The sequence below is a fragment of the Mesocricetus auratus genome, unplaced genomic scaffold (assembly GCF_017639785.1).
Source record: "Mesocricetus auratus isolate SY011 unplaced genomic scaffold, BCM_Maur_2.0 Super-Scaffold_100676, whole genome shotgun sequence".
Taxonomy (NCBI): domain Eukaryota; kingdom Metazoa; phylum Chordata; class Mammalia; order Rodentia; family Cricetidae; genus Mesocricetus; species Mesocricetus auratus.
Genome location: NW_024429266.1, coordinates 151177129 through 151195414, shown reverse-complemented (window position 1 = coordinate 151195414; position 18286 = coordinate 151177129). Strand labels below are relative to the sequence as shown.

At 46.3% G+C, this 18286-nt stretch overlaps 1 protein-coding gene and 1 pseudogene across 1 annotated transcript in view; one reads left to right on the top strand and one right to left on the bottom strand.

Moving 5' to 3' along the window:
- Chchd6 (coiled-coil-helix-coiled-coil-helix domain containing 6) overlaps positions 1–18286 on the top strand; it is a 218924-nt gene that overhangs the window by 38138 nt on the left and 162500 nt on the right. The gene's annotated exons all lie outside the window — the stretch shown is intronic.
- On the bottom strand, positions 12675–15631 carry LOC121136951 (annotated as a pseudogene).

Here is an 18286-nt window from a genome sequence, read left to right as displayed (position 1 = left end):
CCTCTTTCCTATGGCCCCATGTTCTCAGAACCATCCACTACTCGCTTGGTGCTCCCAAGTTAACCTGCATTTGTAGAGGAGACGCAGCTTCCAGTACTTGGCACTCTTAGTTGCATCCATCTGGACACTGGGGCTCAAGGATTGTCAGCTGTGGACCCATGTGAGGCTGAGGAAGAGTGTAGGTGCTGTGTTCCCTGGCTGCCTCTGCGTCCTCTCTGGCAGGCAGTTGTGTGCCCTGCACTTTCCAGCCCCCTTCCCAGTGGGACATCACAGTAGGACTCCCCTGCCATTCTGATGCTGTGCTCTTGGCTAGAGCCTGAGGGAGAGTAGACAGTTGAGGAGAGCAAAGCTTTTATGTAGTACATCCCTAGTGACAAAGATTAGTGCCACTGGGTTGAAATGCCCCGGGGATGTTAGTGGTGCAGTGCAGGGTTCTATGGCTTTATACTGTGTTGTCACCTGGGAAGGACCATCCATGGCTGGACTGCCTCCCTACTATTCCCCTGGGTCTTCTTGTCCGTACTTCCTCCTCTTCCCTTCCGATCTGTGGGTTGTTGCTGTCTGTAGCTCTGTCTTGTGGTATGTGGAATGGGTTGCCTGACCTGGCCCTGAGCTGTTCCCTTCCACACTGCCACCCTATGGCGATGGCAGCTAGTGCTAAAGCACACACAGGCAGTGGGGCCTCCATTCACAGGCATCCAGTGTCAGGCAGTGTTGAACATGGGCCCATTCTCTAGCTGACTGGTTGGACACGATGTCGGCACCTTATCTCCGCTCTGACACACACTGGACATTAATAGAAATACAACTCGGTAGTGCGTGGATGGAATTTCAAGCAGCCACACCGGGCCAGTGCTCTCAATGTCCATTGTGTGCTTAACCTCTGCCGAGGAGGTTTTTGATGAGAAATAAGTGAGACTGTTAACTCGGCAGCTGGGATGTGGCAAGCTTCCTTCCTTCCTTTCTTAACCCTTCTTCATTCTTCACAGTGCCTCCCTAATCCTCCCTCAGGAGAGCTGGCTTTGCTGCCTCATGAGTTTTATTTAATCCACTGCTGCATGCTCATGCTCTATGGCCCAGGGGCCTTGGCTGTTTTCAGGCACAGAATCCTCAGGGTGGTTTGGGACAGCAGGAAAGCCTGCACCCTGCCTGAGGTGTTTGGCCCAGGGTTCTTGTCTAGGCCCCCACCTTCAATGTTCACAGTAGTTTTGGGCTCACAGGTTGCTTCCCTTTCTGGCCATACTCAGCCTCTAAAACCCTTTGTGTTCTCCCCTTTGCTCGCCTCCTGTTCTTCCTCAAGTGCTGGGGTAGCACTGTGGTTCTTCTAATCAGAAGTTCAGCCCCAAGTGAAGGACTCAGTTCTGGATGTGCTGCATGGGAGCCAGTTGCTAGACTGCTGGTCCCGTATGCACGTCCCCCATTCCTACTGTGACTGAAGATAACAGGAAGACAGACCCTCAACAACAGTGACCCTTGGTCCTGATAGCCAGGCCAGCACACCTGATTATCTTTCTAGATTCTTCACTCAGTCTTCCGAATTCCAGGGGCATCTTCCTTCTGGGCTGTGTTCATCTCCGTCCTGCCCCACTGACTTCCTTCCTGGCTTTCCCCATGGCTTGCAGTGTCTCCTAGTCTTGGGCATTTCTCTCTCTGACAGGTTTGTGTTGAGAGCTGCTCCTGAATGTTCCTCTAGGCCTGTTATATAGGACTTCAGTACCAGTTAGGAGCTCCTCCACACCTGGTCTTGTTTCCAAGGGTTGTGAGAAGCCTTGACAAACTGGGAAGATCACCTTTTCTTACACCCCATTCCAAAGACTCGCTGCTACATCAGCCCCAACCCCAGCTCCTCCTTCCTAGCTTCTGAGTGTGGAGGAAGTCTCTGCTTCAGAGGTACCTTACCTTCAGGTGACCTGGACCTGACTCCTTGCCCCTCCCAGAGCCCCACTCTTCATCCTTAGCCCCCTTCCTGAAATCAGTAACTCTTCCTAAGCAGCACTTCTGGGTTTCTCCTTCCCTCTCCTTTCCCTTTATCCAGGAATGTCCTGGAGGTATAGTGCTAAAGTTATGATCTCACTTCTCAAACTCATTACAGTGCGGCTTCTACTAACATGAATGCCTCTTGACACCTCCATGATCTTTTCAACAAATCTGTCTGTTGAGCTTCACTGTCCTCCACATGGATTTGACCTTTGAACTCACTTCTGTTATTCTGTGTGCTGCAGCTGTCTGTCAGGGCTTTGTTGTCTCACTGTGTGTGTGACATGGAACCCGCCCTGCTGGAGTCTAGACTCCCCTTGGAAAGGCAGACATCAAACAAGTAAACACTCTTGAGTTACAAACTGAGCTAAGAGTGATGCTATTGAAGAGGAAAATGCCTAGCGAAAGTAGCAGTAAGGACCTAATTTAGCTTGAGCTAAGCAATAGATTTCTCTGAGAAGCTGACATTTGGGCCAATCCCTGAGGGGTGAGTAGGAGTTAAACAGAGGAAGGAGGGGGGAAGAGGTATGAGGATGAGGAGCAGCAGCACTACAGTTAAGGTTAGAGGAGAGCCTTCTCAAGAGCCTGTATGGGCACAGGCTGGGAAAGCTGGGTCCTGAAGGGACAAGCACAAGAACCTTCAAATGACAAGAACTCTCAAGCAAGGGGAAAGTTGGGGTCTGGGATTTGAGGGAGCTTCTTGTAGGCCTTTGTCAAGGTGGAGGAGGACTCAGAGTGGAGGAGGCAAGATCAGTAGGGGACGTACCAAGAATCCCAAGGGAAGTTGCAGTGACCCAGACAGGACAATGATGGTCTTGGTGAACTGAGCAGATAGGCAGGGTGTTGACTGGGACCCTACAGGCACAGTTGCACAAGCAGAAAGACACAGCTCCTTTTTCTGCAACCTGGTGGTCTGTGCTAGTGGGGGCTACCAGCCTCAGCACCTGTGGCTTCTGTGTGATTGCTTCAGCTCACATCCTGTTGGATGGATGGTAGTCATGTGGTCTCTCAGCTATAGGCTGGCTAGGAATTGTGTCCAGCTGGCATCTAGCTTCAGCTCTGTTACAGTGGAGGAGGGAGGCATGGCTGCTGGGGGACAGCTAGAAATTTGCCCTCTCTTCTGTTGCCTCCTCTCTGCACATCCATCTTGTCCTGGACTCTGTGTGGCTTCTGTTCTCTAGCTGCCATTAGGTACTATGCTAATCACTGTGACAGATCCTTGAGAAAGACAGTTGAAAGGGAAGTAAGGTTTGTTTGGGCTCATGGTTTCAGAAGTGTTTGTTCATTGCTGGCTTCATTGCTGACTGTATTCTTTCTGGCAGTAATGAGGCAGGTGGAGGGACACGGCAAAGCTAAGTTGCTCATTTCATCATGGCTAAGAAGCAAAGAGAGACAGAAGGGTCCAAGGCACTTCTGAGCATCCTAGGGCATAGCACTTGTGACCTTCCAATTTAGACCCCCCCCTCATACTTTTCATCTCCCACTAATAATGCCATGAAATTGTGAGTCCATAAGTGGATTAATCTTCAAGTTAGACAGAGTCCTCATGATTAAGCTAACTAAGTAACCAAGCCTTCAACATAGGAGTTTTTGGAGGGAACATTTCATATCCAGTGTTTAACAGCTCCCTTTGACCTGAGAGCACCTGGGAGCCCATATTCTTCATTAAACCCGTTCTTGAATCACGTGCTGAGTGTTTGCTGCAGTTCTGCTTGGTTCTGCACATTTAGTAGTAATGAAGGCCTAGAGAAGGCACAATGCTCTTGGCTCTACCAACCCTTTCTTTAAGGGGCATCTGAGGACTGGAGATAGGGGTTGTTATTCCCATGAATTTGAGTTGCCTTTGACTTTTTCTTTCTAGTGGTCAATTGGCCTTCTAGGCAGTGTCAGGCTTCCACTGAGATCCCAGACACATGTCTCTGTTATTCTGAAGATTTTCTGTCAAGATGCTGACCATAGCTCAGCACACAGCTTCCCCCCAACCATCTGTCCAAAGTGAGCCCTGGCCAGACCTCTCATAGGGCCAGTGTTTTCCAGCATATGAGGCAGAATAGAGACAAGTCACACAGAGCTGGGGCTTCCCCTTGGGATTGTAATCAGGATGAAAACTGAGATGGTGCTAGGCAGCTGACTTCTGGTGCTGCAGCTGCCGGGGGTCTGGTCTTGGTTAATTGAGGCCACCACACCTCCTAGTCTGAGATTCAACATGCATACCACTGGTCCTGTGAGCCCCAGGTGATTCCACCTGCTTCCTCCTTGTCTTCCAGGTAAGTGAGCCCCCGCTTCAGCTTCAGTGTAGATTCCACATGCTGTGAGCCTGAACTTCCCCATTCAGCCAGAGCAGCCATCAGCTGCTCCATCTGTCTCCTGACAGTAGATGGCCAGTTCTAACAGGTGGACAGGATGTTCTCCCAGGCTAATGAGGTGCCTACGTTCTTCCACTGCTGTAGGCTGGTCTACAGCTCTTGATAGGGAGATACAGCTGTCCAAAGGCAGTTGATGCTCTTTGTTGACTCCAGTGAAGCCCTCTTGACCCTGGAGGGTGGGAAGGAGGAGAGGGTAGGAATGCTGTGTTCTCCTGTTTCTTTTTCTCTTTATCTGGGAGTCACTGTTAGTGGGGAGGGAATGTGTGTTTTTATCTGCTGTCCAGGCTCAGTAGGGCATCAGGGACTGGCGCCCTTCTTGGACTTATCTGAACGCAGTTGCTTTTCCCTGGTCAGAACTTGCCTGCTTGGCATCCCTTGATTCTTAGGCTTCCATGGAGTGGCAGGGTTCTGCTACTTTTCTCTGCTCTGGGCCACAGCAGATCTTAGTTTTTAGGGCTTTGGGGAGGATTTTACTTTTCTAGCAACTGAAAATGTGAGTAGTGGCATAGGGTGGGGTGGGATTCAGGCCATGCTGCCTGGATTCGATCCTGCTTCCCTGAGTGTACTTCAGGAAGAGTGGTATCTCATATTTCTTCTGGTGAATAAGGTGGAACTAGAACTTTGTTCCTGGAACATCGTGAGTGCTCTTTGGCAGAATTCATGGACTGAGTTCAGCAACAGGCAGCATGGCATGCTACAGTTCTCTGTGTTTACCTTGGCAGTGTCACCATCCTGATTATTCATCCTGAATATGTCTGTGCAACCCTCTGCCCTTTACCAGACACACTTCCCCTAAGCCCCCATCTTGCCTTCAGGGGTACCTCTTGTGTCCACAGTAAGCCACTTCCCATGGTCATGTGAAGTGTTTTCTAAGAAGTTCATGTCAGGTTTGAGGCCAGAGCCCGGAATCTGTGTGTTTGGAAGGGGCATCCTAAAAGGGCATTTTGGAATGGGCGTGCTTATTCCATGTACTTTCTGTTCTGCATGGGGTCAGGTGTGGGCAGGGAAGCTGGTTGCCTGCTCTCAGGAATAGTAGAGAAGAAGGACAAACTCATAACTGATTTCTTCCTGCTTTTCACTCTGTTTCCTGGGTAATTGTTTCCTCAACAGTTTGGGTTTGGGTCGCTGCACAGCCTGAGAGAACCACACTGAACCTTGGGAATGAGGTGTCATTGCTGCTGGGCATCTATCCACTCCTAACCCTCTGAGGTCTGGCCTCTCTGTCATGCTTATTGAGCAGAGCCCACTAGGTGGCAGTCCTGGGCCACTTGTTGGTGGGGAGGAGTGGACTGCTCAAAAGAGCCAGTGGGATGGAGAATGAGTGTCCCTTCTCCTCCTTAGGGGCCTGTAACTGTGGGTTCTAGAGACACCGAACTTGGTCCAGAATTGGGAGGGGCCCTTTCCACCTCTCCCAACCTTCTGTTGCTTTATCCTGCTGTTTTTGCTTTCCCTTTGTTGTGGCTGCTCTGGGACTGCTGTAGTTCAGTGGTCCAAGTGCTGTCCCTGAGTACCAGAGAGGGATTCTTCCTGCCCCTGTGGTACTGCTGGCTGGGGGATAGCCTCCCTCCTCTTGTTGTGTTTTGCTCCTTGCCCAGGAAATTGCGGGTGGCAGCTTGGCTTGAGTCCAGAATAACAGAGGCACAGTTGGGCTTAGATGGGGAGTGAGAAATGCTGTGGTTTAAGGATAGGCTGGGAGGCTACTCTTCCTAGGCTGTGTAGTCAGAGGCTGTCCCTTGTCTAATAACCCAAATTAGGGTGGGAGTAAGGGTGGCTGGGTGGACTTTGTCTCCAGACAGATGGCAGGAGACAGAGGGTTCCTTGCACCATCTTCCCTCAGAGCTGGTGGCATCCTTCAAGTGCCTTTTCTTGGCTTCCTTGTGCAAAACAAGCAGATTCTGACTTTATTGTAGGCGGATGGACTGCCAGTTTTGGCAGCAAGGGAGACTTTTTTTCAAGGCCCAGAGAAGCAGCGCAGGGAACTCAACTAACCTAGCAGTGACTTGAACTGTGGTGAGTACCAATTGGGTTTAAGGATCCTAATGCTGGCTTCCAGTGAAGTCACTGCTGCTCATTTCTCTGAAGAAGCCAGGGTCTGATGGCAGGAGCTCTAGTGTCCTTGTGTCCTCCTGGAGACTGACCAGGAGGCCAGCATGGCACCACGGTGCAGATCATCCCATGACATTCCTGTGAGCATGCTGTAGCAGGCCTGCATGCCTACCATAGCTCTGGCTTGTCTGAATTGGCTGCTGCCAACCTCACGGCAGGGTGGAGTCTCATATAAATATGGAAGGCCTCTGTGGGGATGGTTTCCTCAGAACTGATCCCAGCTTTATTCTCCTCGGGTTCTTGGCAGCCACTCCCAGATACTGATCAGCTGCCCCACCTCTCTTGGCCTCCCTGCTTCCGCCTCTCTAGCTTCCTGGGCAGCTGTGCAGAGCCTTCACAGCTGTCTGTTATATAGCAGTGGGTGAAGAAAGGGCGCTGGGTTTGTTCTTACTGTCTTTGAGGTTCCTGTACTCCAGTGGCCCCAAGGGCACAGCATACATACATTCCTAGCCCACTGGAAGTTGTGTCATCCACAAGGTGCCATAGTGGCTGCCTTTCCTCTGGGGCTGGGGAAGAAGGGCTGTGCTTTTTAGTTTTTATGGGGGGTGGGGATACAGCCTTGAAGGTAATACGGATGCACAGGTTCCAGGTGGAAGAATGGGACTACATTCCTTTGTCCCCATGATGACATCAAGTCCAGAGCAGTGTTGATGTGGTAGAGAAGGAAGGGACTTAATATGCACTATCAGTCCATAAAGTATCCTTGCAGTTAGTGCTCTGGTTCTTTGTGTTACAGTCTGAGTTACCTCAGAAGGAGTGGGAGGCAGTAGAAATCCCTCGGGAGAAGATGCCCTCAGTTAGCCATGGTCAGCTGTGCTCTCTTTCAGATCTCAGGTTCGTACACTCCTCTGCCTGCCAGGACACCCAATGGCTCCTTGTTGTTAAGGTACTAGCTGTTGGTTGGGATGCAGCAAACTGGGGAAGGGAGGCGTTTTTGTCCAGGGACATTCTTCCTGACGTTTCCTTCCACAGCATACTGCTTCTAACAGGTCCACTGCCAAAGTGAAAAGCCTGTGTGCTGTTCCTAATTGGTTTGCAGAGAGATTGATTCTGTATGTGTGATGCTGCTAGGAGCCTCAGTATCTTTCCTTAGGGATCACATACCTCCAAATGCATTCTGTTTGTAGCCACTTCAGAGATGGAACCCCAGAGATGAAATGTTAGGCACCGTCAGCTGAGCCTGGTAGCAGTCCCCACAGCAAGAAGCTGCCCAGTCGTAAGGGAGACGGCACCAGGAGGGAGTAAGGCCACTGACAGTCTTCCTGGGTCCTTGTCTTCTCAGCAGTGGTAACTATCTGTCATATTCAGATACCCTGGAGAAGGGAGATTGCAGAGAGAATCTGAGAGAACATCCCTAAGTGTACAGAAAATATCCTGGAAGAGAGTGGCTAGTTGCCCTGACTCCCCTAAATTCTGTGACAGGGGATCAGCATAGGTAGTGCTAACCAGGAATGGGGAGGAGGAGAGCAGCCTCCAGGGATGGAGGGTGGGCTCTGCAAAGTGAGCTTCCTGGCTGGCAGCAGGTCTGTGTCTCCTGGGGAAGGAGGTGAACAGCCACAGAGCATCAGAGTGGGCATTCATCCTGCCAATCTCAGCAGAGGGCAGTTGGGCCCATAGAAGGTGAGGTAGCTTGAGGGTCAGTCACTCAGTGCACAGCAGGCATCCAGAAGTATCTTTCCCTTGTTCTTGAAACTCTGTGGGCGTGCCCTCCCCAGGGATTCTGCAGGGTATCTACATTTGAGTCACTGTACCTCTTTTTTTTTTTGCAGCTTGATTATTTAGGCTTGACAGGTAGGCACAACTGTCTCATTAGATGCGGATGTATTTGTGTGGTTTGAAAAATGGAGCATTCCATTAGTTTATAAAAAAATCAGTAACCCATTTTATTCTTAAGCTCAGTATTATCAAAAAATCTGTTGTCATTAAATTTAGGAAGTAAGAATGGAGTCATTACTGGTGCCTTCTTTTCATCAATGCCCAAGTGTTTGTGATCTGCTGTATATCTGTTGGTGTGTACACACCAATGCTGTTTTGTGTGTGTGTGTGTTTGTGTAGACACATGCATGGGCCTAGATCCTGGTCTTATCTGATCCTAAAAGTCCCTGTCAGGTAGGGGAAGGGACATTGTCACTCCCATTTTGTAGTTGATTCTGAGGCTGCCCTGATCCCCACAGTGAATGCATGCAGAACTGTACAGTGAATGCTGCAGCTGATGCTTATCTGTAGATGTTAGCATTGGAGAGCCAAGTGGGTGTGGCAGCTAGATCACAGGACAGAGCTTCTGACTTTGGGTGCCTTCTCACCTGACTCCTCCCTGGCTCATGCATTAGAATTTGGGGGTGGGCAGCTGGGTGTTGGTGGCACACACCTTTAATCCCAGCCCTCGGGAGGCAGAGGCAGGTGGATCTCTGTGAGTTTGAGGCCAGCCTGGTCTACAAGAGCTAGTTCCAGGACAGCCTCCAAAGCCGCGGAGAAACCCTGCCTCGAAAATAAAAAAAATAAAAAAAAAAGAAAAGAATTTGGGGGTGGGGAGAGGAAATAGAGATGGCAGAGGCCAGGGTAGTTCTGTTAAATATGCCCACTGCTGAGAATCAAGCTTTTATAAAAAGGGCAAATCAGAGTTCTGTTAAAACACTATGGCTTAGAGTCTAGTAGAGTTGCAGCGATCCATGCTGCTGTATGTCCACCTTACCCTTCTTCTCATCCCTGGCCAGAGAGGGCGTCCTTTGACCAGTGGCAGTGGGGTTAATGGGCCTTGTGTCTCTCCACGTCTCATCAAAATGTCCTATGCTCTTTCATATGTGCCCTGTCTGTATCCACCCCTCCCTCCCAGGCCTCAGGGACCTCATTTGTAACATTGAAGTTACAGAGTATAAAGACTGAGGGAGGTGTTGCTCTTTCACCTACTTGGTACTCACTCAGCCATTACCTGCTGCTCATGGGGTAGGCAGGATAAAGGCAGAAAGTCAACAGTTCACTTGGCAGTGTAGGATTAGGGTGGGGCCTCAGGGCTACCCTGCACAGTCTGGAAGACTTAGAGTTGCAAACTTTAAATTCCTTCCAGGGACAGGTGTAGAGTTAGTGACAGAGACGGGTCCAGCAAGAAGTGAAGCCTGTGCTAGTTGAGCCCAGGGGTGCTAAGCTGCAGGCACTGATTCTTAGGTGAACTTTTTAATGTCAGCATCTAATTCAGCTTTTAAAACAAGGGGAGGAAGGAGCAGGGGAAGAGGAAGAAGTAGCGTGTTATAAGCAATGGAAAAGCAAGGCCAGTGTGGCCCAGTGCTGTGGGGTATTAGCAAGCTGGTCGGGTAAACTAGCTCACTGTCAGCTGAGGGTGTCACTCAGCTTGGGGGTGCAGGCTTATGATAAGGTGTTGCACTAGCATTGGGCATGACTAAGCTCTGGGGCAGCTCTCTGAGGCCTGCTGCTAACCTTCAGTTTGTTACCTGTGAAGCAGGCCACCACCAGCTGTTCCACGTCTGGGGAGTGGCAAAGTCTTGATTAAGAGGGCTCAGCTAAAGAAGATGCTCCTGGCAGACTGGCAGTGTTTCCATGGCCATCAGTGCCCACCAGCAGGTGCCACCCCAGTGTCCCCCAAAGCCTGTAGCTGCCTGCTATTTTTAGCTCTTGTGTAACTCCATTAACCACATCCACATCCTTGTGCTGCTTGTCTTATGTTTAATTATGTAAATGACAGTACAAATCACAGTGGTGTTGAACTACAACTCATTTCTCACGGCAAATCAAAGCATGATATGTTGCCCTGTTGGCTGTCTACTTCATTCACAGGAAGATGCAGCAGAGGGTTGTGCAAAAAACAAATCAGGGGAAAAATGAAAGTTATCTGTATAGAGTTCCCATGGGATGAACACAGTGAACCTTTTTTTAACCTATAGAGTGGTTATGTGCCTGCATTACGCCAGTTCCCTGCCAATACATTTTTCGCCTTTGACTTTAATTCTCTAACCGAGTGTGTGTGTGTGTGTGTGTGTGTGTGTGTGTGTGTGTGTGTGTGTGTGTATTGGTAGACTTTGGACTATAGAGAAAGGTCAGTGGGTTCTAGAAGACTGTTCCTGGCTGGTGGTCTGGAGAAAGGGCTCAGGATTCCTTCCACTACCTCCTTGACAGGTGTGCTCCCCAAGAGGTCTTTTTCTGCTGTCTCCCGTGGCCCACAGGTTGTCATGTGGCTTGCTGTCTTGGATGGATGGTTGTGAGGAGGCCAGGCTTCACTCTCCTGGTCTCCGGGTGCTTCTTATGAGACTGTGGATCTGTCTCCTCGTGCTGTCTCCCCTCTTGCTGGCATCCTTGCTTGCTCCCATCCACCTTAGCAGTCTTTGTGCAGGTTTCCTAATCTGTGGCTGGCCTCATTACTCCTCAGGAATTATCCCCTGGGTGCCTCTCCTGCCATCCACATGCAGTACTTTTCTCCCTGTCTCTCTTCATCAGGGTTATGACTGTTGAGTCATGGCATGGTGACTTGAGACAGTCACTTCATCCTAAATATTTCAGCATGAGTCTTGTTTCCTATGGCAGTGGATGTGGAGCATATCTAATGCACGGGCCTCGGACAGTCCTCCTGCCTGCCCCATCCTGTCTTTTGAAGTTCTTTCAGAATTCCAGGATTCGGTCAGAGGACACATAAGCTGTATAGTTGTTATAACTCTTGGATTCTTGAGCCTAATAGGAAGGTTGTCTGGGCCTTCTCGAGTTGTTATGACTTAGACTTTAAAAAGTTTGGAACGCTGGTTTTGTAGAGTGTCTCTCATTGCATTTATCTGACCTTTTCTTGTGCCTAGATTTGGGTCAAGGTGCCAACAGGTCCCTGGGAGTTCTCAGCACTTGCATCAGGAGACACATGACACTAACTGTCTGACTACTTAAATTTGGTAGCTTGGTTAAGGTGGTGAAGGTGCCTTTTCCTTTTTTGAATAATAAGTAGTACTTCATTGGTAACTTTCTACCCATTGATGTGTCCAGGTTTGAGGTAGGGTCTTATTGAGTTGTCCAGAGGGTTCCTAAGCTCCTGGGCTTCCATGATTCTTTCTGTGTCAGTCTCCCAAGTAGCTTAGGTTACAGGCACATGCCATAGTACCAATTTTTAAAAATAATTATTTTCTTAGGTTAAAACATGTAACTAAAATTTGTTATGCGGGTCATTTTAAGTGCATGATTCAGAGGCATTAATTACACTCACAAGTGGAATGTTACTCCAAACTGTAACTATTAAGGATGTTGGTCTCTTTATCCCGTCGCTGGTTACTGCCATTCTACCCTTAATCTCTGTAATTTTGACTACCGTAGGGATGTAATGCAGTTTGTTCTTTTGTAACTGACTCATTTCCATAAACATAATGTTTCCAAAGTTCATCCATGTTATACATTTCCTTCTTTCCTTTTCAAAGCTGAATAATATTCCAATTATATATATGTACTCATATATAGATATCCTAGTTATCTTTCTTCATAGTAAAATTCCTCTACCACATAATAATTTTATTCTTAATATTTTGAAGACCTGTCATAATGCTGTCCATAGCAGCAACACTGAAACATTTAAATTTTTTCTTTTAAGGAATGTGTATGGATATTTTGCTTATATTTATGTCTGTGTACCACATGTATGTGGTGCCTGAAGAGACCAAAAGAGGTGGTCTGATCTCCTGGGACTGGAGTTACTGATAATCTTGTACAGCCATCTGGTTGCTTGGAATTGAATCTAGATCCTCTGAACCTTTGAGCCATCTCTCTAGCCTCCACTTTACCAATTTAAAATATCAGTAGTAGTTTCTGAGGGATCCAGTTTCCCTACATCTTGGCTTGTCTTTTATAAATTATAGCCATTGCTTTCCTGGTAGGTACAAAGCAGCCTCAATGGGATTTTGTCTTTCATTTCTTTAATGATGGCAACCACCTTTTAATGTTCTTGGTAGCCATTTGTATGTCTTCATGGAAGGATGTCTATTTAGATTCTTTGCCAATTTGATTATCTTGTTATTATTGAGTCATGGGATGTGTGTGTGTGTGTGTGCGTGTGCGTGTGTGTGTGTGTTTAGTTGGTTTTGAGATAGTCTTTTTTTATTATTAATACAGTATTTATTCATCTTCTCTCTGTCAAACCCTGAGCTAAGCACTTTCCCCAGACGTCTTGGGCAGGTACAGGAAAAGGAACACACAGGCCAGACAGGACACGAAAAAACTATGGAGGTGGATGTGGAGACAGCTGCTTCACATGGCGAAGAGGATGAGAAAGGCCACCATCAGGCAAAAGAACCCATGGCCTCTGAGAGGGCAAAGCCCAGTCTGCGTAGGAGAAGAGCTGTTGCTTCAGAGAAGGGTTCCTGGCATAATCAATGATGAGGCTCCCAAAAAGTTCCAATCCCAGCCCCAGGGCCAGCCACCCCAATTGTAGCAGCCCAGCCCCATTAAACTTGGCTGCTGTGTCGATGTCCCTGGAAATGATGCTGGTTTGGAAGCTGCAACTAGGGATGAGTGAGATCAGAGGATGAGGGGCTGCCAAACTGCTGAGGCCCTCATCTATACATGTCTGTGTTTGGTTCAACTCCACTGCAGACAGGGACGACTCAGCAGCTGAGAGGTGCTCCTGGAACTAGCTCTTGTATTCCAGGCTGTCCTTAAATTCCTGATCTGTATGCCTCTACCTACCGAGTGCTGGAATTGTAGTTGTGAGCTACACATCCAGCTTAAGTTGCAGAAATTCTTTCTTTGAGGTACAAATCTCTTAGTAGGTGTATTGGTTTCAAATATTTTTCTCTCATATTTTGGTAATATCCTTAGACATAAAACTTTTTTATTTGTATGAAATCCGACTTACATGCCCCCTCAACAGTGCTTTTGGTACTGTATCTATAATTGTTTCTAAACCCAAGGTTGCAAAGATTTACCTCTATGTTTTCCTCCAAGCTTTATGATTTTAGCTCTTACTTCGAGATTGTTTATCTATTTTGAGTTATTTTGTATATGGTGTGTAGTCAGGGTCCACTTTAATCCTACTGCATGGGAAATACCATTGTATCAGCATCACTGTGGAGTAGACTGTCATTTCTCATAAAAGGTGTTGATACCCTTGTCAAAATAAATTAGTAATACATGTCTGGATTTATTTCTAGATTTTCCATTCAGTTCCGTTACGTATATCTGTTCTTTAGCCAGTCCCACATTGTTTTGGTGACTATAGGCTAGTAGTTGGCTTTGAAACTGGGATTGTTTTAGTCTGGGTTCTCTAGAGGAACAGATGATCAAATGAATATGTATTAAAGGGTTTATTAGGTTGGCTGACACAGTAGGATATGAGTAGTCTAACAATGGCCATCTGTACCTGGAGAAGCTGAGAATTGGTAGCTGTTCATCCCACAAAGCTAGGTTCCCCAGCAATCTCCATTTGTAACTATAGGACTGAGGGATTCCTGGACAGCCACTGTCCATGCTAGAGGCTGAGGAAGTAAGGTCTGATGTTAGGGGAAGGATGGTAGCAGCAGCAGCAGCAGAAATGGCAATGGCAGAGCAGCACAGATGAAATTATAAAAAAGGTAAATGAACTTGCCAACAAGATGTGAAAGCAAGTAGGCAAAGAGTAAAAGCTTTCCCCTTGGACCTCACTGTATCTGGATCACCTCCAGAAGGTGTTGCTATATTTAGACTGGGTCTTCACACTTCAGTTAACCTAATCTAGAAAATCCCTTGTGTATCTATCTGGAGACTTGTCTTGTAGTTGATTCTAGATCTACCGTTCTTTCTTCTTTGATCCCCTTCAAAATTCTATGTGGATTTGATCAGCTTTTGTATTTCTATGAAACAAGACTTGGAATTTGGTGGTGTTTTCATGGGATCTTTACATTGCTCTGGGTAGTGTGTTCACTTTCCAGAGCTACTGAGACAGTGTCATGACTAGCATGGCTTTATTAACTCTGGGTTATCTTTCACAGTTCTAGGGCCTGGAAGTCCTAATTCAAGGTGTTGTTGGAGTCCCCTATCTCTGAAGGGTCTAGGAAGGGTCTGGTCTTTGCATTTCTTCTGCATCTAGCATTGACTGGAAGTTGTTATGTGTGCTGGCTTATACATGGGTAACCTAGTTTCTGTCTCAATTTTTATATGATTATTCATTCCTCCTACTCCTTTTTCTTTCTCCATTGTTTCTTTTCCCCCCATCTCCCTCCTTCTCCTGTTCCTTGTTCTCCTTTGTCTTCTGACAGGTTCTCTGGCCTTCAGCTCTGGAATCTTCCTGCCTCAGCCTCCTGAGTAACTGGTGTTATAGATGTGCACCTTTGTGCCCAACTCTTAAGTTTTTTTTTCTTCTTGCAAATAGTAGTTTTACTTTTCTGTTACCAATTTGAATGCCTGCAATTTCTTTTCTTAATCTAATTGATCTATCAGAAATTTCCAGTTAAAACCATCCTTGTCTCATTCCTAATTCTAGGGGAAAGCTTTCCTTTTCCCACCATTGGCTTTTCCTCGTAAGATCCTTTTCCCACCATTGGCTTTCCCACCACTTCCTTTTCCCACCATTGGCTTTTCCTCGATGATGAAGTGTCCTGTGGTGGTTTGAGTAAGAATAGTTCTGATAGGCTCATTCATATATTTGAGTGCATGGTCATTAGGGAGTGGCACTACTTGAGAAGGATTAGGAGGTGTGGTCTGGGAGGAAGTGTATCACTGGATGGTTTTGAGGTTTCAAAAGCCCAAGCCAGGCCCAGTGGCTCTCTCTTCCTTCTGCCTGCTGATCCAGTTGTAGAACTTTCAGCTACTTCTCCACTATCATGTCTGCCTGCATGTTGCTGTGCTACTCACTGTGAGAATAATAGACTAAACCTCTGAAACTGTAAGCAGGCTCCATTTAAATCTTTCCTTTATAATATTTGCCATTGTCATGGTGTCTTTTCACCGCAATAGAACACTGACTAAGAAATGTCCTAAATGTTTTGCTTTTTGTTGTTTTAGCTTGTAAAGGTACTGTGTAGGCAGACTTTTCTGCCCTGCCAGCCAGCTTCCAAATAACTACAGAGAGACTTATCAATTGTAAATGATTGGCTGATAGCTTAGGCTTGTTACCAACTAGCTCTTATAACTTAAGCTAGCTCATACTTTTTAATCTGTGTACTATCATGTGGCTTGGTACCTTTTTTCAGCACAGTATGTTCATCTTGCTTTTCTCCACATTTCCTCATGACTCCACCTTTCTTCATTCCAGAGAGTTCTCTCCCTGTTTGCAAATCCTCCCTAACCTCTTCCTTTCCTGCCTAGCCGTTTAGCTCTTTATTCAACCAATCTTCATAGTGTACAAAAAAGATCATTCCACAAGAGTAGTGGATTTGGTCAGATGCATTTTCTGCGTAAAGATGATCATGTAGGTCTTTCCCTTTTTCTGTTAATTTAATCAAATGTGTTGTTCCACTGGTTTTCTTAGTATTGAACAGACTCATATTCTTTGGTTATATCCTACTTGGGTTGTGATCTTTCTGAGATGATGTTAGACTTGCCTTTATTGGTAGTTTGCTGAGGACATTACATCTATGTTCATGAGAGAGACTGGTCAATGATTTTATTTTCTTATGTTGTCTTTGACTGACGTTGCTTTTAGCATAATGCTGGTCTCCTGGAATGAGTTTGAATTTTTTGGCAAGAGTCCAAGGGGAGTTGGTGTTGATTCCTTAAGGGTTTGATAGAATTTTTATGGACTTTTCTTTGTGGGAGGCTTTAATTACTCTTCATGTGTTAATAGATACTTAAGCTTTTTTGTGTAGTTTTAGTGTAATAATTTGTGAATTTCTCAGAATCTCTTTACTTTTTCCAGATCACCAGCATATTTTGTGATAACTGCAGAGTGCTCTTGGTGTTTATGGTTTTCTGTGACACTAGTTATGTACCCACTCTGTTGTTCTGGTGTTTCTGCCTACTTTCATTTTTGCCAGATCAGCTGAAGATTTGTCTATTTCTTGACCTCTAAGAATTGATGTTTCTGTCTTATCTCTTATTTTTTTCTTTTTCCCACTTTCTTCATTATTTCCTTGTGTTAGCTATGGATTTAGTTTGTGACTTTTTTCCAGTAGTGGGATCAGGTCCACTGCCTCACACATGCCAGGTAAATGCTCTGCCACTGGCTACACCCCAGCTGTAATTTTGCTCTTTCTTGTTCCTGTGTGTAAATGGAGGCTATTGACTTTGATGTCTTTTAGAAAATACTTATTTTTTAAATTTCATTTTACATTCCAACCAAAGTTCTCCCCCCCTCCAACCCCCATTCCCCCAGCCCACCTCTCATGGGTCCCATGGGAAGTCTACACAGCTTGGCACATTAAGTTGGGGCAGTACCAAGCCCCTCCCCGCTGTGTTAAGTATGAGCATGGCATCCTACCATAGGGTATAGACTACAACAAGCTAGCTCATGCTCCAGGAATAGATCCTGTTCCTGCTGCCGGGGGGGCACCTCAGATAGACCAAGCTTCACAACTGTCACTCTTCCGCATATGGAGGTCCTAGTTCAGTCCCATAGAAGCTCCACAGCTGTCAGTCCTAGTTCATGAGTTTCTACAAGCTTGTATCAGCTGTCTGTACATTTCTCCATCTTACTTCCCTTGCTCATGTATTCCCACCTCCCTCTCTTTGACTGGATACCTGGAGTTTGGCCTGGTTATGGATCTCTGTATCTGGTTCCATCAATTTCTGGATGAAGGCACTATGATGATAGTGGGGGTATTCACTAATCTGATTACAGAGGAAGCCTAGCTCAGGCACCCTTTCCACTATTGCTAGGAGTCTTAGCTGGGGTCATCCTTGTGGATTTTTAGGGATTTCCCTAGCATCAGTTTTCTCCCTAACCCCATAATGGTTTCTTTCCTTGCTATTCCTCTCTGTCCCTCCCCACCCAACCATCCCATTCCCTCATGTTATATCCTCCATCCCCTCCCCTTTGCCAACCCCCTTGCCCCTAGTTTACCCAAGAGATCTCATTTAATTCCTGTTCCCTGAATGATCCATGTGTCCCTCTTAGGGTTCTCCTTGTTACCTAGCTTGTTACACAGCTCTGGAGCTGTGGATTGTAGTCTGGTTATCCTTTGATTTAATATCTAATATCCACTATGAGTGAGTGCATACTGTATTTGTCTTTCTGAGTCTGGGTTACCTCACTTAGGATTTTTTTTTTCTAATTCCATCCACTTACTTGCAACTTTCAGCTTTTTTACACCTGTCTAATACTCCATTGTGTAAATGTATCACATTTTCTTTATCCATTCATCAATTGAGGGGCATGTAAATTGTTTTCAGGTCCTGGATATTATAAATAAAGCTGCTATGAACATAGTTGACTAAGTGTCCTTGTGGTATGATTGAGTATCCTTTTGGTATATGCCTGGGTCTTGAAGTAGATTGATTTCCAATTTTCTGAGAAACCGCCATACTAATTTCACAATGGCTGTACCAGTTCGCATTCCCACCAGCAGTGGAGGAGTGTTCCCCTTACTCTACATCCTCTCCAATATAAGCTGTCCTCAGTATTTTTGATCTTAGCTATTCTGATAGGTGTAAGATAGTATCTCAGAGTCATTTTGATTTGCATTTCTCTGATGATTAAGAATGTTGAACAATTCATTAAATGTCTTTCGACCATTTGACATTCTTCTGTTGAGAATTCTGTTTATCTCTATCCCATTTTTTAATTTGATTATTTCATATTTTGATGTCTAGTTTCTTGAATTCTTTATATATTTTGGAGATCAGACCTCTGTGAGATGTGAGGTTGGTGAATATCTTTTCCCATTCTGTAAGCTGTCGTTTTGTCTTATTTACTGTGTCCTTTGCCGTACAGAAGCTTTCAGGAGGTC